The 24,026-nt window shown below is 40.2% G+C and overlaps 1 protein-coding gene across 1 annotated transcript in view; it reads right to left on the bottom strand.

Annotated features, from left to right (window-relative positions):
• The window catches only part of AGTPBP1 (ATP/GTP binding carboxypeptidase 1), a 191,940-nt gene extending 170,276 nt beyond the window's left edge, over positions 1-21,664 (bottom strand). The window contains exon 1 of the mRNA XM_015093043.3: positions 21,441-21,664. The gene's annotated coding sequence lies outside the window, so the exon portion shown is untranslated. The remainder of the gene's footprint in view (positions 1-21,440) is intronic.
• Positions 21,665-24,026: the final 2,362 nt, after the last annotated feature.

The following is a 24,026-nucleotide window of genomic DNA, read 5'->3' as shown; positions in this document are numbered from 1 at the left end:
TGCCATTATAAAGAAAGTGAAAAGATAACATAAAGAATGAGAGAAAATATCTGCAAATTATATATCTGATAAGGGCTTACTATCCAGAATATGTACAGAACACCTACAACTCAACAACAAAAAAACAGTTCACTGAGCAACTGAACTGAACTGAAAGGACCTGAATGAACATTTTCCCAAAGAAGATATTTATTGTTGTTGTTGTTGTTGTTCAGTCACTCAGTCATGTCCGACTCTTTGCAAACCCCTGGGCTGCAGCACGCCAGGCTTCCCTGTCCTTCACCATTTCCCAGAGTTCACTCAAACTCATGTCCACTGAGTAGGTGATGCCATCCAACCATCTCTTCCCCTGTCATCCCTTCTCCTCCTGCCCTCAATCTTTCCCAGCATCAGGGTCTTTTCCAATGAGTCAGTTTTTCACATCAAGTAGCCAAAGTATTGGAGTTTCAGCTCCAGCATCAGTCCTTCCAAATGAATATTCAAGACTGATTTCCTTTAGGATTGACTAATTTGATCTCCTTGCAGTCCAAGGGACTCTCAAGAGTCTTCTCCAACACCACAGTTTGAAAGCATCAATTCTTTGGTGCTCAGCCTTCTTTATGGTCCAACTCTCACATCCGTACATGACTACTGGAAAAACTACAGCTTTGACTATACGGACCTTTGTCGGCAAAGTGATGTCTCTGCTTTTTAGGTTTGTCTAAATAGCAAACCTGTCTGTCTATGTTTGTCATAGCTTTTCTTACAAGCATCTTTTAATTTCACAGTTGCAGTCACTGTCTGCATTGATTTTGGAGCCCAAGAACATAAAGTCTGTCACTGCTTTTATTTTTTTCCCCTATCTATTTGCCATGAAGTGATAGGACCAGATGCCATGATCTCAGATTTTTGAATGCTGAGTTTTAAGCCAGCTTTTTCACTTTCCTCTTTCACCTTCAAGAGGCTCGTTAGTTCCTCTTCGCTTTCTGCCATTAGTTATTAGGGAAATGCAAATCAAAATCACAGTATTACCTCACACTAGGATGGCTATAATAAAGAAAAAAACAGTAAATAAGTATTCTCAAGAATGTGGATAAGTTGAAACCCTCCTAGATCACTCGTGGGAATGGAGCAACCGCTATGAAACGCATTTGGGCAGGTCCTCAAAAAGCTAAATATAGAATTATCATATGACCCAGCAATTCTACTCCTAGGTATATACCCACAAGAATTGAAAACACAGAATCAGATAATCATATATCAATGTACATGGCAGCATTGTTCACAACACCCAAAGGTAGAAACCTAAGTATCTACCAAAAGATAAATGGACAAATAAAACATGGTATATACACACAATGGAATGGTATTTAGTCATTAAAAGGCATAACACATGCTGCAATATGAATGAACCTCAGAAACATTATGCTAAGTGAAACAAGTCAGAAACAAACAATATTGCAAGCTTCCATTTATATAAAATATCTGTAAATGCAAATTCATAAATATATAAAGTATATTAGGTTACCAGGGGCTGGGGGCAAAAGTGAACAGAGAGTTACTGCTTAATAGTTACAGAGTATCTGTAACAAAGTGATGACAAATTTTGGAAATAGACAGTAGTGACTGTTGTATAACATCATGAAAGTAGTTGATGCTACTGAATTTTAAGCTTAAAAATAGTTAAAATGGTAAATTTTATGTTAAACCACAATATTTGACCACATAAAAAGATTTTTTTTAATGAGCTTACAATATTTTTTAAACTGCCAAGCCTAGTTTTAAAAAATTAAATCCTATTTCAGCTAAAGCCAGCAATTTAACAGAAATTATTATCTTTACCATATGAGTTTTTAAAAATCACAGAAAGGAAACAGCTGCAGAATGGTAAGCTAAGTTTAACTAACTACCTGTTTATTTTTCAAGTAAGATTGGTTAAAGTCTTTTTTATTTGCTTTAAATAAAGAAAAATAAAACTCTTATACAAGCCATATACCATAAGCCAGACTTTAGTAATATAGAGTAAAAAGTGTAAAACTCCTAGGCCTACTTTGAATAAAGTAAAAAGAAAAACTACAGTGGGAAATTTAGAAAAAGAAGTCTCTTTTCCTATCTGCATTACTAACTCATGTAAGAGTTTATATCATTTGGAGGGATAGAGATTTATACAAAAGAATAGACTAGACAGCCAAAATAAATAGATGCATAAAAATATCATTCTCTATCAAAAAAGCATTAACAATCATTCCTGGAGTACTGTATCAAAAGGCCTAAAATTTGAAGGGCTGCTCTGACAGCTCTGAGCCTCACAGGGCCCCAGATGCCTAGGAAAAGTTCTCCCAGTCTTGCCATAGCCAATGGGCAAGGCTCCTCACCCAGCTAGGTCCACTATCAGTTAAACCAGCTGCATGCCTCTCAGTCCTCAATCTAAAACTAGTTTCAGTTCCCTGCTAGCCCTCAGAATTATTCAAACAAACTAATCACATTCACTCTCCTCCCAAGTACCGTTCCCCTAGGTTGTGAGTATATATGACTAAACAAACTGCTGTCAGTCTCACCTGACCAGGGTCAGGTAGCAGCCACCTTGCACAGTTTAGGACAGGTGATCCCTCCTTCACCAATGAAGTGAAGGGAGGTGAACAGGAGATAGTCAGACAATTACTGAATCTAAACTTTCTTTTTACACTAATATCACAGCTATAACCTGAGACCCGAAAATTAGTTCATGGATCCTCCAGGGTATAAAAATTGGGAAAAGTTAGTCCAGACTCTTGTAGGCAGCGCTGGTCCAGGCCAGAATGGGTCCAGTGTGGTTCTGGAGCTGGTTAAGTATTAGCAGACGATTCCTGACTACCAGGGCCTCCAGACGACAACATTTTTCCGATTTTAAGACAGCAATAAAGATCTAGAGGCAATTTTACAATTAGACCAGAGGCCTCTTACTCAAAAAGACAGTAATTTCCTGAGTTTCTCAGCTGTGTGTAGAACTCAGGTTTTGGAGGTTTGCTCCTTGAGTTTCTTTCTTTAAATGTCTAAACAATTCTATAAAGCACTTAATACCTGTGCCAAGGTATTGAGTTATTGCCCCTCCTGTCCAAAGTCACCCTTTTTGCCTTACTGAAAACAGATTAATGCACTTAAAATACTAATTTCTTTGCCAGCTGGCAAGATATTAAGCTTTGTCAAGAGAGCACTGTAAAGACTCTGCAGGGGTAAAGGATTCTGTTCCTGGTTCCGGCATGCCCACTTGGCTGCAGTAGGCTTGGCTTCTCCAAGACCCACTCCAACAAGTATGGCTTCCCCAGCACCAGTCTCCTGCAGCAAGTGCAGATTCTCCAACAGGAGGTGATGCAATTTTGCAGCAGAGTGCCTCCGACAAGCCACCTCCCCAGGAACAGCTTTCCCTGGCACCCAAGAAGGCACATACCCAGCAAATTCTTCTAGCACCACAAATTAGCTACTTGAACAACATCTAGACTTCAGTGACCCATAGGGCTGGTAACTGCTCTTTATATCACCTAGTCCTGTATTATCTGTTATCTTGACTTCTTACTGGTAAATCCTTCACTGCTCCTATCCCTGTTATAGTCAATACTTCTTTTTTTTAACTTTTTATTGGAATATAGTTGATTTTCAATGTTGTGTTAATTTCTGCTGTACAAGAAAGTAAATCAGTTAGACATATACCCCCTTTTTCAGATTCTTTTCCCACATAGGTCATTACAGAGTATTGAGTCGAGTTCTCTGTGCTATACAGTAGGTCCTCATTAGTTATCCATTTTATATATGTGCATGCGTACTAAGTTGCTTCAGTCATGTCTGACTGTAGCCCACCAGGCTCCTCTGTCCATGGGATGCTCCAGGCAAGAATACTGGAGTGGGTTGCCATGCCCTCCTCCAGGGGATCATCTCAACCCAGGGATCGAACCTGCATCTCTTACGTCTCCTTTATTGGCAGGTGGGTTCTTTAGCACTAGCATCACCTGGGAAGCCCATTTTATGTATAATAGTGCATATACGTCAATCTCAACCTCCCAGTTGATCCCTAATCCTCTTTCCCCCCTGGTAACCATAAGTTTGTCTTCTACATCTGTGACTCTATTTCTGTTCTATAAATAAGTTCACTTGTACCCTTTTCTAGATTCCACATATAAGCAGTATCATACGATATTTGTATTTGTCTGATTTACTTAGCATGATAATCTCTGGGCTCATCCATGTAGCTCCAAGTGGTATTTCATTCTTTGTTACAGCTGAGTAATATTCCATTGTATATATGTATATATGAACCACATCTTCTTTATCCAACTCTCTCTTGATGTACATTTAGGTTGCTTCCATGTCCTGGCTATTGTAAACAGAGTTGCACAGAACACTGGGACATATATATCATTTCGGAAGATGGTTTTCTATGGATAGATGCCCAGGAGTGATCATATGATAGTTCTATTTTTAGTTTTTTAAGGAACCTCCATACTGTTCTCCATAGTGGTTGTACCAATATAGTAAGGTTCCCTTTTCTCCACACCCACTCCAGCATTTATTGTCTGTAGATTTTTTGATAATGGCCATTCTGACTAGTGTGAGGTAATACTTCAATACAGTTTTGGTATGCAGTTCTCTGATAATTAGTGATGTTGAGCATCTCTTCATGTGCTTTTTGGCCATCTGTTATGTCTTCATCAGAGAAATGTCTATTTAGATATTCTGCTCACTTTTTGATATGAGTTGCTTGTCTTTTGGACACAGAGCTGCATGAGCTGTTTGCATATTTCAGAGATTAATCCCTTGCCAGTCACTTCATTTGCAACCAACTTCTCCCATTCTGTGGGTTGTCTTTTCATTTTATGGTTTCCTTTGCTGTGCAGATGCTCTTACGTTTAATTAGGTCCTGTTTATTTTTGCTTTTATTTTTCATTATTCTAGGAAGGATCACTTCAGTTCAGTCACTCAGTCATGTCTCACTCTTTGCAACCCCATGAATCACAGAACAGCAGGCCTCCCTGTCCATCACCAACTTCCGGAGTCCACCAAAACCCGTATCCATTGAGTCGGTGATGCCATCCAATCATCTCAACCTCTGTCGTCCCCTTCTCCTCCTGCTCTCAATCTTTCACAGCATCAGGGTCTTTTCAAATGAGCCAGCTCTTTGCATCAAGTGGCCAAAGTATTGGAGTTTCAGCTTCAAAATCACTCCTTCCAATGAACATCCAGGACTGATCTCCGTTAGGATGGACTGGTTGGATCTCCTTGCAGTCTAAGGGACTCTCAAGAGTCTCCTCCAACACCACAGTTCAAAAGCATCAATTCTTCGGCGCTCAGCTTTCTTTATAGTCTAACTCTTGCATCCACACATGACTACTGAAAAAATCATAGCCTTGACTAGACAGACCTTTGTTGACAAAGTAATGTCTCTGCTTTTGAATATGCTATCTAGGTTGGTCATAACTTCCTTTCCAAGGAGTAAGCGTCTTTTAATTTCATGGCTGCAATCACCATCTGCAGTGGTTCTGGAGCCCAGAAAAATAAAGTCAGCCACTGTTTCCACTGTTTTCTCATCCATTTTCCATGAAGTGCTGAGACAAGATGCCATGATCTTAGTTTTCTGAATGTTGAGCTTTAAGCCAACTTTTTCACTCTCCTGTTTCACTTTCATCAAGAGGCTCTTTAGTTCTTCTTCACTTTCTGCCATAAGGCTGGTATCATCTGCATACCTGAGGTTATTGATATTTCTCCCAGCAAACTTGCTTCCAGCTTGTGCTTCCTCCAGCCCAGTGTTCTCTCATGATGTACTCTGCATATAAGTTAAATAAGCAGGGTGACAATATACAGCCTTGACATACTCTTTTCCTATTTGGAACCAGTCTGGTGTTCCATGTCCAGTTCTAACTCTTGCTCCTTGACCTGCATACAGATTTCTCAGGAGGCAGGTCAGGTGGTCTAGTATTCCCATCTCTTTCAGAATTTTCCACAGTTTATTGTGATCCACACAGCCAAAGGCTTTGGCATAGTCAATAAAGCAGAAATAGATGTTTTTTGGGAACTCTCTTGCTTTTTTCGTGATCCAGCAGATGTTGGCAATTTGACCTCTGGTTCCTCTGCCTTTCCTAAATCCAGCTTGAACATCTGGAAGTTCATGGTTCACGTATTGCTGAAGCCGTTGGGAGAATTTTGAGCATGACTTTACTAGCGTGTGAGATGAGTGCAACTGTGCGGTAGTTTGAGCATTCTTTGGCATTGCCTTTCTTTGGGATTGGGATAAAAACTGACCTTTTTCAGTCCTGTGGCCACTGCTGAGTTTTCCAAATTTGCTGGCATATCAAGTGCAGCACTTTCGCAGCATCATCATCCAAGATTTGAAATAACTCAACTGGAATTCCATCACCTCCACTAGCTTTGTTCATAGTGATGCTTCCCAAGGCCCACTTGACTTCACATTCCAGAATGTCTGGCTCTAGATGAGTGATCACACCATCGTGATTATCTGGGTCATGAAGATCTTTTTTGTACAGTTCTTCTGTGTATTCTTGCCACGTCTTCTTATATCTTCTGCTTCTGTTAGGGTCACCTGTTCTAAAAGATACAAAATACCTACTATCTGATTCTGATTAGATCAAAAAGGATATTCCTTCAATGAGTGTTCTGTCTGTTTTCCTCTGTCCTGCCTATGTTTTCCTCTAGGAGTTTTACAATGTCTGGCCTTACATTTAGGTCTTTGATCCATTTCAAGTTCATTTTTGTGTATGGTGTTAGAGCTGTCCAGTTTTCCCAGCACCACTTCTCAGCCTTTTGGCTAAGATCAAGTGGTCTATAATTCTTTACTCTTTCCCTATTAAGTTACTACATCCCTTTTATCTCTTGACTGGACCCAGACTGATACATACCAACAATTTTTTAAGCTATTTAGTATGCCACGGTAAATAAATCATGTCTGCTTAAGTCATATCAAGTGGATTCTATTCTGTACAATTGAGTCTTCTCTTTTGATAAAGAATTTTTTGCTAAGGGATAGGGGATCATACAATACTCACGACATCATTATTTTAATTGGGAAGTGATACTGATTATACATAGACAGGGTTAAGAATGGCTACTAAAGATTATATTTCTAAGCCTGCCAATTATATACTTCAATTGTAATATTAGAGTACTATCTTTCCTGTAAGGCCTAACTACTATTTTAAAAACTTAAGTCTACAGTGAGATACCACTTCACACCTACTAGAATGTCAGTAATAAAGAACACAGATAATGACAAGTGTTAACAAGGATGTGGAGAGACTAGAACCCTCATACACTGCAGATGAGACTGTAAAATAGTAACAGCTGCTTTGAAAACAATCTAGCAGTTCCTCAAAAAGCTAAACATAAAGTGGCCGTAATGACTCAGTCATTCCATCTTTGCATCCATACAAAAACCTGTACACAAATGTTCATGGCAGCATTATTCACTAAAAAAAAAAAAAAAAATAGGAAAGGAAAGGAAACAACCCAGTGCCCTGATGGAAAAATAAAATGTGGTATATCCGCAGAATGTAACATTATTCAGTGACAAAAAGAAACAAAGTATTTCTATGTACCACCTGAATGAATCTTGAAAATATTTATGTTAAGTGGAAGAAGCCAGTCAAGAAAGATCACGTAATTATATGATTCAATTTGTATGAAATATTTAGGATAGGTAAATCTACAGAGACAGAAAGTAGATCAGTGGTCATCGAGGACTATGAGAAATGGAGAGAGGTGTGTAGGAAATGGCTTAAAGGGTGTGGGAGCTTTTTTGGGGGGTAATAAAAATGTTCTAAAATTGACAGTGGTAATAGTTGCATAATTCTGTGAATGTTTTAAAATCCACTGAATTGCATAATTTAACTGGTGAAATTGTATGGTAAGTGAGTTATATCTCAATAAAACTGTTATATTAATAAAATAACTAAATTAATAATTAATAAAAATTAATTATAATAAAAACTTGGTCCCTGCAGGTACTTTCATAATTCAACCATTCCTAAATTAGGGTTAGGGATTTACACTCTCTATACCTCAGTGCCTGCATCCCATGATGGAATACGATATCCTTTACACTAAAGCAAAACTATAGACCCACCTGGCTCTAGGAGAGATGTATTCTGAGTATACCCAAAAGAAGTCTAGGGGAGAGGTGGGAAGCTTCACAATGCTGTCACATAAAAATCCACAGTACATAACTCCCTAAACTGGGGCAAGTGTCTGCACAAGTTGATTTTTATATATTTAAATGTGGCTTACACTAGAATTAAATGTGGGAATCCAGCCTCAGCAGAAAATCATACAAGCAAGATAAACTTGCTCAAGATAGCCCACATAGAAAGAAAAGCAAACAAGTTTGCATATGATAGCTCAATAAATACACACAGAGATTTGGATCTTCTGAATTTTTGAGATTTTCCTGATCTTTTGTTCTCAGCTAGAACTAGTTCCAGAGCCTAAAGAATCTAAAACCTGAAGCCCTCAGTTCCCACTGGCTTAAGCCTGGAATCAAGCCAAGTCAGCCAACCAAGTGCACATCACCCAAGTCAATAGGCATGTGCACACACACATCAGAAGTTCATACATGTAAACTGTCCTCATTTTCATTCCACAAACATGCCACAAAAGAAATTCTGACACACAGCAAAGGTAAAGTTGTACATTCTAATTATATAAATACTTCAATACACATGGTTTTAAATTTATTTCAAGTCAAACTGCTAAAAAAAGAAAAATGCCAAGAACCATATACTGTTCACACTTCAAAGCCCCATCTAAATCTTTTAAAAACAATCTGAGGAAATATGATCCCTTTGACTTCCCTTGCTTAAAAAACTTGCTCCAGTTCCCATTCAACCAGAACAACATCATTATTTTACTCCCCTGTTTACTAAAGGGTCTCCCCACAAGATATCATTAGACAAAAAGTTTCCACTATTTAAAACATTTGAGAATAAAAAAAAAAAAAAAAAACACTTGAGAAACACTGCTCTAATTAACAGTGATAACCTTTGCTGTTAAATACCAGATAGTTGTTCTTGTTGAAAAGGTTGTGGGCAACAGGAAAGGACTACAGTTAAAGAAGATCTGGGTAGCTGGTTCTATTATGGGGAATGGGAAAACAAGTATGCTGCAAATGCATTATCTTTTTTCAGCACTAACTGTTTCATCATCTGAAAGGAAGAAATCACTTTTCAAGAACTTAAGTGAACTACTACTGTTCTCCCACACCAGTTATGTCAATGTGATGGAAAACTGCAAATCATGATTATTTAATAAGATCACCAAAACTATGATCATACCCCTTTCCCTTATTAAAGGAAAAAGAAACTTTAAAGGAAGAAGGTAAATATTATCTGCTGTTTAAAGGATAGAAAAGTAATATGCCCAGCATTAGAAAGATAGAGATTACTACCATTTAAATTAAGAGACAAACATATACACTGGACATGGCGTGTGTATGTTCAGTTCAGTAGCTCAGTCGTGTCTTGACTCTCTGCAACCTCGTGGACTGCAGCACACCAAGCTTCCCTGTTCATCACCAACTCCCCGAGCTTGCTCAAACTCATGTCCATCTGTGTATGTTAACCTACTCTAAATAACAATATTGAGGTATACATTTTCATTTGGTTACCTTAAACATATGACATTTGATGATTAGCTTGTTGATGTTTTAACCTGTGGATAACAGTAAACTTATAAAAAGATTATACCTTTTACCTTTCTTCATTATGCATCTTCTTTAAAAACACAAGATTTTGGATGTTTCACACACTACTCCACAAAAGATGCTCTGACACTTACAAAGGTCTAATTTGTTCTGCTATATGTTTTAATTATAACACAAATAATAGGGTGTTATTGTTGGAGAAACAGAATCCCAGTACACTTCAATTAAATTAAATAGTTTACTTAATATTTAAAATAGCTCTTCTCTCAATACTGATTCCAACTGATTAGTTTTAGACTTAAGTGAAGTGAAGTCGCTCAGTTGTGTCCGACTCTTTGCGACCCCATGGAGAGGGGTCTACCTCTCAGTCTATGGAATTTTCCAGGCAAGAGTACTGGAGTAGGTTCCCATTTCCTTCTCCAGGGGATCTTCCCAACCCCAGGGATCGAACCCGGATCTCCCGCACTGCAGACAGACGCTTTACCATCTGAGCCACCAGGGAAGCCTTCAACTTTTGTTTAGACTTAAACAAGTGCCAAAATTCCTAAGTCCATATAGGTGATGAATGAGATTAAAATTCTTACCTTGAAACACACATTTTCCTTGCCTCTAACCTATGACTCTACCCATTAAAATGGTTTAAGTTTTGTTTGTTTCTTTCTGTTTGTTTGCTTAAGGAAAGTACCACAGCTCTAAGTCATCTCCCATTAACATCAAAATAGGAATCAAAATACACAGGACATGAGGGACTCAAAAAGCTATAAGGCATCAGAAACAGATGTTTCTTTTGTCTTTTGGACTCTGTGGGAGAGGAAGAGGGTGGGATGATTTGGGAGAATGGCATTGAAACATGTATAATATCATATAAGAAACCAATCGCCAGTCCAGGTTCGATGCAGGATACAGGATACTTGGGGCTGGTGCACTGGGATGACCCAGATGGATGGTTTGGGGAGGGAGGCAGGAGGGGGGGTTCAGGATGGGGAACACGTGTACACCCGTGGCGGATTCATGTTGATGTATGGCAAAACCAATACAGTATTGTAAAGTAATTAGCCTCCAATTAAAATAAATTTAAATTTAAAAAAAGAAACAAACAGTAAAATGACAGAAGTTCCTCCTTACGAAGAATTACTTTAAATGTAAATAAATTAAACTCTCCACTCAAAAGGCAGAAATTAGTAGAAATGGATTCTAAAAACATGATCCAGGAATTTCCCTGGAGGTCCTGTGGTTAAGACTCTGCACCCGCACTGCAGGTGGCACAGGGATGATCCCTGGTCAGGGAATTAAGATCCCACATGACATGCGGTGCAGCCAAAAAATTTTAAAAATAAATAAATAAAAATGAAAATAAAAACAAGATCCAACTATACGTCCTCTACAAGACACTTACTTTAGCTACAAAGGAAAAAATAGGTGGAAAGTAAAAGGATGGAAAAAGATATGCACGCAAATAGTAACTAAATCAATCAATGCAGTCACTCAGTCGTATCCGACTCTTTGCAATCCCATGAACCGCAGCACACCAGGCCTCCCTGTCCACCACCAACTCCCGGAGTTCACTCAAACTCATGTCCATTGAGTCGGTGATGCCATCCAATCATCTCATCCTCTGTCGTCCCCTTCTCCTCCTGCCTTCAATCTTTCCCAGCATCAGGGTCTTTTCAAATGAGTCAGCTCTTTGCATCAGGTGGCCAAAGTATTGGAGTTTCAGCTTCAGAATCAGTCCTTCCAATGAACACCCAGGACTGATCTTTAGGATGGACTGCTTGGATCTCTTTGCAGTCCAAGAGACTCTCAAGAGTCTTCTTCAACACCACAATTCAAAAGCATCAATTCTTCTGTGCTCAGCTTTCTTTGAAGTCCAACTCTCACATCCATACATGACCACTGGAAAAACCATAGCCTTGACTAGATAGACCTTTGTTGGCAAAGTAATGCCTCTGCTTTTGAATATGCTGTCTAGGTTGGTCACAACTTCCCTTCCAAGGACTAAGCATCTTTTAATTTCATGGCTGCAATCACCATCTGCAGTGGTTCTGGAGCCCAGAAAAATAAAGTCAGCCACTGTTTCCACTGTTTCCCCATCTATTTGCCATGAAGTGATGGGACCAGATGCCATGATCTTCGTTTTCTGAATGTTGAGCTTTAAGCCAGCTTTTTCACTCTCCTCTTTCACTTTCATCAAGAGGCTCTTTAGTTCTTCTTCACTTTCTGCCATAAAGGTGGTGTCATCTGCATATCTGAGGTTATTGCTATTTCTCCTGGCAATCTTGATTCCAGCTTGTGCTTCTTCCAGTCCAGCGTTTCTCATGATGTACTCTGCATATAAGTTAAATAAGCAGGTGACAATATACAGCCTTGACGAACTCCTTTTCCTATTTGGAACCAGTCTTTTGTTCTATGTCCAGTTCTAACTGTTGCTTCCTGACCTGCATACACGTTTCTCAAGAGGCAGGTCAGGTGGTCTGGCATTCCCATCTCTTTCAGAATTTTCCACAGTTTCTTGTGATCCACACAGTCAAAGGCCTTGGCATAGTCAATAAAACAGAAATAGATGTTTTTTGGGAACTCTCTTGCTTTTTTCGTGATGCAGCGGATGTTGGCAATTTGACCTCTGGTTCCTCTGCCTTTTCTAACACCAGCTTGAACATCTGGAAGTTCACGGTTCATGTATTGCTGAAGCCTGGCTTGGAGAATTTTAAGCATCACTTTACTAGCGTGTGAGATGAGTACAATTGTGCAGTAGACTGAGTATTCTTTGGCATTGCCTTTCTTTCGGATTGGAATGAAAACTAGTAACTAAAAGGGAGGCTCTACTAATATGAATGGTAACTAAAAAGATGGCTCTACTAATACGAAACAAAACAGACTTTAAATCAAAAACGGTTACAAGAGACAAAGAAGAACACTATATATTAAGAAAAGGAACAAAAGAGCAAGAAGATATAACAATTATAAACACTCTTGCAGCTAATAACAGACCACCAAAGCAAATGAAGCAAAAACTCATAGAATTATCTATCAGTTCAGTTCAGTTCAGTCGTTCAGTTGTGTCCGACTCTTTGTGACCCCATGAATCGCAGCACGCCAGGCCTCCCTGTCCATCACCAACTCCTGGAGTTCACTCAGACTCACGTCCATCGAGTCAGTGATGCCATCCAGCCATCTCATCCTCGGTCGTCCCCTTCTCCTGCCCCCAATCCCTCCCAGCATCAGAGTCTTTTCCAATGAGTCAACTCTTCGCACGAGGTGGCCAAAGTACTGGAGCTTCAGCTTTAGCATCATTCCTATCTATAATCGTTGGCAATTTCAATACCCTACTCTCAAAAATGGATAGAACAACCAGACATAAGATAAGAAAACAGAGGACTTGATAAACACAATAAACATAGACAACTAGACATAACAGACAAATATAGCACATTCTACCTAACAACAGATAAATTCTTCTCAAGTGCAAACAAGACATTCTCCAAAATACACCATATGTCAGGCCATAAGTTAAGCCTCAATAGATTTTAAAAGACAGATAATCATACAAAGTATTTCTTCCAGCTACAACAGAATGAGTTTAGAAATCAGTAAGAGAAGAAAAACTAGAAAATTCACAAATTTGTGGAAATTAAACAATACATTCTTTTTAAAATATTTACTCATTTATTTGGCTGTGTCAGGTCTTAGCTGCAGCAGGTGTGGTATGCAGGCTCAGCAATTTTGGCACACAGGCACGTGAGATCTTAGTTCCCCCAGCAGGGACAGAATGCTCGTCCCCTGCACTGGAAGGCGGATTCCCAACCACTAGACCACCAGGGAAGTCCCAGGAATACACCTTTAAACAACCAAAGGGTCAAAGTAGAAATCACAAGGGAAATTAGAAATATTTAAGAAACAAATGAAAACAAAAAACACAACATATCAAAATTTATTAGATACAGCAAAAGGAGTGCTAAGGGGGGAATTTATAAAATTATAAAAAATAAGAAAGACTTCAGGAACAACTTAAGTATATAATTTAAGGAACCAGAAAAAGCAGAAACCGAAAACCAGCAGAAAAAAGGAAAGAATAAAGATGAGGGCACAGATAAATAAAATAGTGAATAGAGGAAAATCAACGAAAACAAAAGTTGATCTTCAAAAGATTAACGAAATTCACAAAACTTTAGCAAGATTAATTAAGAAAAAAGGAGCAAGTTACTAATCACAAAGTGGAAACATTACTGATCCTACAGAAATAAAAGGGATTTAATGAGAGTACTATGACCAATTGTGCACCAATAAAGTGGATAACCTAGGTAAAATCAACAAATTTCTAGAAACCAATTGAGTCACAAAGAAAGAGAAAATTTGAATGGGCACATAAATATTAAGGAGACTGAATTAGTAATCAAAAACCTCCCAACAAAGAAAAGCCCCAGACCCGATGGCTTCACTAGTGAATTGTACCAAACATGTAAAGAACATCAATGCTTCTCAAATCCTTCCCAAAAAGCTGAAGGGGAGGGTATCCTTTCTAACTCATTCTATGAGGCCAGTATCACCCTGATAACACAGTCACAAAAAGACATTACAACAAAACTACAGACCAATATTCCTATTGAACACTGATTCAAAAATCCCCAACAGAACACCAGCAAACTGAACTAAGCAGCAAAAATGCAAATCAAAGTCATAATGACATATCATCTCACACCTATCAGGATAGCTACTATGCAAAAAAGCAAAAAATCCAACCACAGAAAATAACTGTTGATAAGGATGTAAACAAATTTGAACCTCTGTATAATGTCGGTGTTGCTGTGAATGTAAAATGATGCAGCTGCTATGGAAACAGCATGGTCAGTCCTCAAAAAAATTTAAAATTACCATATGAACCAACAATTCCACTTCTGTGTATGTACCTAAAAGAACTAAAAGCAGAGTCTCAAAGAAATATTTGCACACCCAAATACACAGCAGCAGCATTCTTCACAATAGACAAAAGGTAGAAGAAACCCAAGGATCCACTGATGAACAAATAAACAAAATATGATAAATACATACAGCAGAATGTTAGTCAGTGATGAAAAGAAAGGAAATTCTGACAGATACCACAGTGTAGCTGAATTTTGAAGACACATGCTTAAAGAAATAAGCCAATCACAAAAGAGCAAATACAGTATGATTCCACTCACTACACAGAGTAGTCAAATTCACAGAGAGAAAAAGCAGAATGCTGGCTGCCAGGGGAAGGTGGGAAGGGAGGAAATGGGCAGTTTATAACTTAATGGATGCAATTAAGTTTTGCATGATGAAAGTTCTAGAAATGGATGGTGGTAATGGATGGACAACAATGTGAATGTACTTAATGCCGTGGAAAGAAAGAAAGTGAAGTCGCTCAGTCGTGTCCGACTCTCTGCGACCCCATGGACTGTAGCCTACCAGGCTCCTCTGTCCATGGGATTTTCCAGGCAACAGTACTGGAGTGGATTGCTATTTCCTTCTCCAGGGGATCTTCCCAAACCAGGGATCAAACCCAGGTCTCCCACATTGTAGACAGACGCTTTACCATCTGAGCCACCAGGGAAGTAGGAACTGGATACTTAATATGGTAAAAATGCTAAACTTTATATGTATTTTACCATAGTTTTTAATAATACATTTTTATTTCAAAATATGGACCAAACACACGAGTGAGTCAATAATGTTAAAAATTGGAAAAAATAAATTTCAAATGTAAACACAAAATTAAAACTGATGAGATGAATTAACAAATGAAAGAGATATTCTCAAGGCAAAGAAAAAAATAATCCCAGAAGTCTAGAGTTGTAGCAAGCTTCAAAGATCTTGTGAAATTCAAATCTTTTCACTCTGTAAATTAGGAGAGAAGCTCTTCAGGGAGGTTAGCTATCTTACATTCACCATCGGTCAGTTCTGCCTACATGCAACAAGAAGCTGTTACTTAATAAATCCCGAGAGTTTTTGGCAAAATAGGATTCTTTTTAATTCATTAAACTCTATTATATGTAGGTAGTGTTCCTATTATTATTCTACCATAAATCTGTCTTTGACATTATTGTTCCCAACGTAATCTATACCCTTATAATTGTAACTGTAAATCATTCTCCCCATAGAGAAGATGAGAGGCAAAGACAGCAAGTACCTCTCATCTCCTTAGGACTGTTCATCCTCAGCATGAATTAAATGAGAAATGAAAGCAGATTAAGAAGGACGCTAAGTGGTCTTTTTTTTTTCCAGCTTATAAACTAGATGTCAAGCGAGCTTTCCATACTGTGCCCTCACTATATTTGTCTAATAAGTAAAAAAAAAAAAAATTAGATTTGAATATTTATGTGGAAATGTAGTACCAAATCTTTATTTTTACACAATGTAATTTCAGAACACTAACAATATAGTTCCCTTGTATCAGCGCTGGACTAAAATGCTAAGAAACCTTTCAACTTTCTGTGAATAACCTTTCAGTTCAGTTCAGTTGTGTCTGACTCTTTGCGACCCCATGAATCACAGCACACCAGGCCTCCTGTCCATCACCAACTCCCGGAGTTGATCCAAACTCATGTGCATTGAATCAGTGATGACATCCAGCCGTCTCATCTTCTGCTGTCCCCTTCTCCTCCTGCCCCAATCCCTCCCAGCATCAGGGTCTTTTCAAATGAGTCAACTCTTCGTGTGAGGTGGCCAAAGTATTGGAGTTTCAGTCTGAGCATCAGTCCTTCCAACGAACACCCAAGACTGATCTCCTTTAGGATGGACTGGTTGGATCTGCTTGAAGTCCAAGGGACTCTCAAGAGTCTTCTCCAACACCACAGTTCAAAAGCATCAATTCTTCGGCCCTCAGCTTTCTTTATAGTCCAACTCTCACATCCATACATGACTACTAGAAAAACCATAGCCTTGACTAGTCGGACCTTTGTTGGCTAAGTAATGTCTCTGCTTTTGAATATGCTATCTAGGTTGGTCATAACTTTCCTCCCAAGGAGTAAGCATCTTTTAATTTCATGGCTGCAGTTACCATCTGCAGTGATTTTGGAGCATGGAAAAATAAAGTCAGCCACTGTTTCCACTGTTTCCCCATCTATTTGCCATGAAGTGATAGGACCGGATGCCATGATCTTAGTTTTCTGAAATTTGAGCTTTAAGCCAACTTTTTCACTCTCCTCTTTCATGTTCATCAAGAGGCTCTTTAGTTCTTCTTCACTTTCTGCTATAGGGTGGTGTCATCTGCATATCTGAGGTTATTGAGAGCTTAAGCTAGCATTTTTCATATACCATCTTTACTTAAAAGAATGTCTTAGGTATTTTGGCAGAGGTTTGCTCAGAAATGAAGGAAGTCTTCTTGTCACTTTAGGAAACAACTGCGAATCTTATTTTTGCCAATGATAAAATTTGAACTTTCAAGCAAAAATCAGATTTCTGGAAACCTCATATCCATCATCATGTCACAACAGGGACAGCTTCCCCATAACTTGTTTCTGATAGAATGGGTGATATTAACAAATGTGATATTTTAATAGCTTATAATGAAAAGTAACTTACTGAACCAATATTGACAAATGATCAAGGCATGATGTTATACAGTCAGACATAGGCATATGATCCACTCTATGTTCAAACCAATGGATTTTAACGTAACGTCATTAAGAAGTCCACTGATACAATTTCAGATTCTAGACTGCAAATGTCAGGGAGGAGGAAAACTTTCCTTTACTCTTCCAGGTTCTTCTGGTTGGTCTAAAAATTAAACTGGCACAAGACAGATTAACAAGAGAAAATCAAGTTTAATTTCATATGCATGGGAATTCCATACATAAGATGGGCCAGACACCCTACATACATGAGAGATTCAAAGATAGAAAGGTAAAATGTGGTGTAAATGTCACTCTGAACTACAGGATGGGATAGGGGCCTGGGGCTTAGAACAGGAGGATCATTCACAGGACAATAAGCAGCAGAGCAGATGTTTCACAATGGGGCTACTAGGATAAAATTTATCTCTGGTAATAACTTTTTTTCTGAGAAAAATCCCCAATTTAAATTCTTCTAGGTGGTTAAAAAGGGGCAGTAGTTTCTCTTGAACCCAAAGGGTCTCATCTGCTCAAAATAATCAATCATGCAAATGTGGCAAATTTCAAGAAGGTTCATTTCAAACTCCTACATAATTTGCTAAAAACTGTTATATGCTGAGTCTTGATGTAGTTAACAACCCAATATATGGCTTTCCACGGGGCTCAGTGGTAAAAATTCCACCAGACAACTCAGGAGACACAGGAGTCACTGGTTCTGCCGGTTCAATTCCTGGGTCAGGAAGATCCCCTGCAAGAAAAAATGGCAACCCACTCTTGCCTAGGCAATCCCATGGACTGAGCAGCCTGGAGGGCTACAATCTTGGGGGATGCAAAGAGCTGGGCACAACTGGGTGACTGAGCGTGCATACACATGTACACACACACACACACACCAACAAAATATATCCATAATTCCTTGGAGGCTATCAAAATATTCCTCCCTTTTTCAACCATTAACTGTGTGAGGCTGGATTTCTCTCTGTATACATACTTCAACCCAAACAACATACTGCAATAGACTGAATGTAAAAGCAAATACGAGAATCCTGCTATTTCTATTAAACCAGACATTAGAGATTTACAAAAATCTAAAATGCCAGTGTTCTCACTCCTTCGTTCTTAAAAAACAGTCATCTTTTACTAAAAGAAAAAAGTTTATATAAAAAGTTATATCTCTGCTTTAATTTATAATATAATACAGACAAATATAAGACACAAAAGCTCTCTGTGTGCTCAATACTTCTTTTAAGACTATAAAAGAGTCCTGAGACAAAACATTTGAAAACACCTGATTTAAAGAACAGTATCAGATCCCTGCAAAACAAAAGGAACCAGAAGTACTTTTTCTTTTATTATTTTTTTTCGTTTTCCTAAAAGACATTACATGAAAACTGAAAAGGGACACAATGGCAAATCAAAATTATTTGATTCCTTCTATGTAACATCAATAAGAATTTAAAAAAAGAAAAGAATGCTTAGATCAAAGTGATTTTGTATATCCTGGAAATATAATGCAATATCTTGATCAGATAACACACATAAATATATCCATTTGGTAAATAACATTTTTGATAGCTGCATATGACAGCCAAAGAAACGCGCAGTCACAAACTCAAAAACAGATGATTAAAATAGCAGCCGCCACCACTGTGAGGGAGACAATCCAAGGTCCTGTCAGAAGGGACAAACGGATACTTCAGCCACTCTCCAGCAGCATCTCAGGACGCCCAGCTCAGGGTCTAGCTGTTCTATTTTAAACTAAATTATATGCTTCCAAGACAGGACAGTAACACTAAGCTCTCAGCCCCAAAAGAGCAAATGGGTCTTAGTGGGATTAACCTGGAGTAACAGGACTCAATCAGCCCAAAGCCCTTTTTCGGCTATGAGATCCCCTGTGCTGAGGAAACACAGAAGCAATAATAATATTTACTGAGCATTTTCTATGTGCTAGGCACTGTGGGCTAAGCACTTAACATTCAAGATCATCTTAAGAGTATACACCATAATTATCCCCATTTTTGGAGTTGAGAAAACTGAAGCACAAAGAAGGTAAATAACTTGCCCAAAGCAAAGGCAGGATTTAAATCCGGCCTGTCTGACTCTGAGGCCCAGCCCCTTAGCCACTACACTACAGTACACACAGGCAAGTAACCAACAATAATACATAAAGTTTAAAGTCAACGTCCACTGTTCATACTGCCAAAGAGAAGCTTCCAATTTGCAGAGAGCCCTCTGACAGGTTCATCCATTACTCTGCGGGTGCTGTTCAACTTCCAAGTACCAGAGGACCTCAGGCAAGAGTAGATTTTGGAAGGTAAAACTGCAGAGGACATTTTCCTTTAGTCCAAAATATAGAATATAAGTTAGATAATTTCACAAGTCTTGGACCTCTTTGCCTTCTGCAATTGAAGATAAAACCATTATTATATAAGAATCAACTAGACTATTCCAAAGAGAATAATGCCTCAATTCAAATCAATTGATAGAGCTTTATAAAAACTGCTTTTACAAAATTTCAAATTACACTATACATCTAAATGTTTTGCAATGTGGCTAATTACAAGGCTAGCTCTATGTTTATGCCTTTCACTTCAGTGTTCAGAGTGAGAATGCAGTTTCAAATATGTGTTGAAGCAACTCAAGGCAGAGTTTTAAGGTCATTAAAAATGAACCTAGAACTTCACTGTAGAAATTAATTCAAGCAAAGTGGAAAGGGAAGCAGAATAAGTCAAGTTACAAATCAGCCTTAAGGATAAGGAATAAGGAGTGAATAAGCGCTAACTATCTCACAGTAATTACAGAAGAAAATACTTAGAGATATTTCAGAGTTTTTGTTTAGTTTTAACATTTGGCACACGTTTTAAAATATGTACCATACAAAGTGCCTTAAATAAACTACTATTTTTTTGGCCTACTGAACTGAAAACATTCCACAATATAATTACAGAAATAACTTTCTGGTTTTCTCAGGGATAAAAAAAAAAAAGACATTTTATAAAACAAATTCAGAGGATAACAAAGAAAGAGATAACTCGATTTACATAAAGATTCCAAGAAAGACAGAAATGGTAAGTGAAAATGAGTGATCCAGCAGACTGTTAAAAGTCCTTTCTACCCACAAACTGTACGAACTACATCATAGACACTGCTACAAATGTACATCATAAACACTGTTACAATTTTGAATACCTGAAAGTAAGAAGAAAAACAAACCCACGCAGAATGAACATTGCCACAGAAAATTTCTACTGAGTCTTAAAACATATTAAGTTATCAGCAGTGCTAGACCTGCAGGCACTTGAGGAAGCTATCTTAAAAAAGAGAAACAAGCTTTATGTTATCAACATTCACAACGATGTGTAAAACTCTATTCTAAGATGGATAAATACCCAGGAAAGGAAACCGACCGACTCAAACCTGCACTGGTACATTAAGAGACTTAAAGACGCAGGAGGGTAACCACCGTGGAGCCCAGCAAGCCTTTGCGTAGGGTTGCAGGTACCCCTGCACACTCGCATGAAAAACCCGCAACTCGGGAAGGAAGGCTGGAGGGAAACTCTGCACTGTCATCTAGGGCGATCTCCTTCATGTCCAAATCAAACCCACAAGGCGACAAGTTGTAAGCAGAGAACACACTTCGGATCAAGTCAACCACAGAAAGGAAGCAAGCTCGGCCATCGCCGTCGTCACACCACTACCCACCTTGAAGCCGGGTGCACTTAGGGGCTGAGAGCTGGGTAGGTGTGGAGGCAAGGCGCGCGCCCGGCCCTGCCCACCGCCCCTCCGCACCGCTCAGCTCTGCGCTGCACCGCGGTCACCGCCGAGAGAAAGGAAGAGCAGGGCAGGGGGCCGCCTCTGCTCGGAGACCTCACCGGCTACCCTCTGCGAGGGCTGGAGAGGGGACGACCGAGTGACCATGGGTGGGGGCGGGGTGGGGCGTTTCCCAGAAATCGGCCAAAGCCCCCACCCATCAGGGATTCCCTTCAAGACCCGGTCCACCCCAGAAAGACACGGGTTACACAATCTGTCAGGTAAGGGGCCCAGAGGTAGCAGGGCGCAGACCGAGGAGGGCCGGGGGTCGCTCCTTCCTAGCTTCTCCCGCCCCCAAGACACCGCGGCCGGGGAGAGCGAAGTGGTGGCTGGCTGGCGGATTAGCCGCGGCCGAGGGGCTGCCGGCCAGGACGCGCGGACGGCGGCGGCGGCGGGGAGCTCACCGGCTCAGGATGGGGCGCTGGCAGGAACTAGGCAGAGCCGCAGCACCCGGCTCGGCGTCGGCAGCGCGAGCGGCTGCTCTCCCGACACACCGCGGATACCTAGTCGCCCGCCGCCGGGTGTTTTCATACAAACCCCGGTGGCAGGCGAGGAGGAGGAGGAGGTGGCAGTGGCGGTGGCGGCGGCGGCGGCGGCGGCGGAACCTGCCCGCATCCCAGGCAACGTCAGCGCGGCGCCCCGCCCACCGCACTCTTCAGCCCGCCGGCTCGCGCGCGCCGGGCGGGAGGGAGGGCGGGGTGCGCGTGCGCGCGGGCCGGGTGAGCGCGCTCCGCGGAGAGGGCGGGGTGAGCGCGGGCGGGAGCAGCGGCGGGGGCGCGTTAGGGAGCGCGCGTGAGAACGGAGGGAGCGCGCGCAGGGGGAGGACTAAGGGAGCGCGCACAGGGGGAGGGCGGGGAGCACGCGCAGGGGGAGGGCGGGAAGCGCGCGCCGTTGTTTGGGGGCGGGGGAGACCCGGGCGGGATTTTGGAGCGGGTCCTGTTCGGGACGCCGGCTGTTGTACCCTGCAGCTGCTGCTCTACCCAACCAAAGGGGTCTCCGGGCGGCTGCCCACATCCCGAAAGTCACCTTCCTTTACGCTCCCAATTAGAGCCTCCGCTTTTCCCCAAAACTAAGCTGGAGCGCACCCCCACCCTCTTAGGAGGCTTCTGCGGCGCCGGACCAGCGGTTCTTAACTCTCGGACTTACGTGAGGTCGCATTGGACCCTGAGGACCGCGGTAAAATTTAGCCTTTTCCTGACCTCAAAGAGAGCTCAAGATAAGACGATAAAGGCAAACAGCTATCACATCTGAGCTCCCAGAAACAATGAAATTTCACCTTGTGGCAGTGCCTCCATAAATCAGGTATCTAGCTCTGCAACGAGCAAAATAGCGTGCTGATTTATTTTTTGCCTTTTTTGTAAACCTGCGTACAAAAGTCTCAAAAATGGTAATGCTAAATTAGCCGCTGAAGGCAGAGATGGAATGTTTTATCTGAACCAAAGTAATGTGTCAGACAGATTAAAATACTGATACACTCTCTTCTGTTTTGACTGTATGTAAATATGCTATAATATATTCCTAATAAAGGCTGACATTTACTTTCTTTCAAGAGCATGGATCATCTTTGCTGCTGTTTATAGTAGCTGATAAGGAATGTAAAGTTGTTACAACCAGATAGGGAAATAAATTGAGAGCTCTAAGGTTTTGTTTTGTTTTCTTATCATCCTGTTTAAAAGAAAGTAAGCAGGTGTGAAGGCCATTCAAAAGGTAATCCAAGGTACATCCTGCAATTTGCCCTTGGCAAGTGTCCTACTCAGATAAACAAGAGACTAACATTTTAACTAAATCCTGTAGTTTCCTTGACTGTGAGCACCAAAGGTAGGTTACAGTGCTTTAGATAATTTTAAAACAATTACCACACCAAACCACCCAGCCTGAAAAGCATTATCTGAAAACACCTAATTACCTAAATATTTAACATTTCACAAAAATTAAATATATGTGATATACACAAAACTTTCTTCAAAGAACATCTTCTTCAATAAATTAACCTGCAATGTAAAATGGTATGGGCTTCTCCGTTGGCACTAGTGGTAAAGAACACACCTGCCAATGCAGGAGACATAAGAGACATGGGTTTGATCAATGAATGGGGACGATCCTCTGCAGGAGGGCTTGGCAACCCACTCCAGTATTCTCACCTGAAGCATCTCATGGACAGAGAAGCCTGGTAGGCTACAGTCCATGGAGTCACAAAGAGTCAGACATGCCTACAGTGACTTAGCATGCCCACTTAGCATGTACATACCTAAAAAGGTATAGATATAAATGTGAAAGTGTGTTTTGTGGAATTAGCATTCAACTTTAAAAAAATGTCATTCATATGGTTTAATGGCCAGGAGACAGACCCAGTATATTAACCTACACAAGTAAGTAAAAAACAGAACCAGTCACTGTTGGTGCCTCAGCTTTCTCAACACACCCTATTATGATATTAAAAAAAACTTGATGTTTGTAATTGTGCTGTAGACCAGAGACCGACCATAAATCATATTCATTTAATGATACTATTCAAATCAGTCTAGCTCATGCCTTGTTGTTGTTGTTTAGTTGCTAAGTCATGTGCAACTCTTTGAGAACCCATGGATGTTATACCACCAGGCAAGAACACTGGAGTCGATTACCATTTCCTTCTCCAGAGGATTTTCCCGACTCAGGGATCCAACTCGTGTCTTCTGCATTGGCAGGTGGATTCTTTACCACAGAGCCACCAGGGAAGTCCAGCCTGTGTTGTAGTTATTCAATAAATGTTTGATTATTTTAACTTTGGACTAGACTGGGAGAGAAAGGTGAGCATGGAGCCCAACTATCTCAATCTCCCCTTTTGTTAATTTCCTTACCTCCCTATCTTTATTAGAGAAACATACAAAGTGCAATAAACTTTATAATGAAACTGTATAGCCATAAGGTTTAGAATAATGGTACTTCTCTCAAAAGTGTAATCATTTCCATCTGAAACCATGAATGTTAGATGCGCAAGCTCAGTTATG

Source organism: Ovis aries, chromosome 2 (genome assembly GCF_016772045.2).
Source record: "Ovis aries strain OAR_USU_Benz2616 breed Rambouillet chromosome 2, ARS-UI_Ramb_v3.0, whole genome shotgun sequence".
In the NCBI taxonomy this organism is placed as follows: domain Eukaryota; kingdom Metazoa; phylum Chordata; class Mammalia; order Artiodactyla; family Bovidae; genus Ovis; species Ovis aries.
Note: the sequence above shows the minus strand (reverse complement) of the source record. Positions and strands in the feature narration are given on the sequence as shown.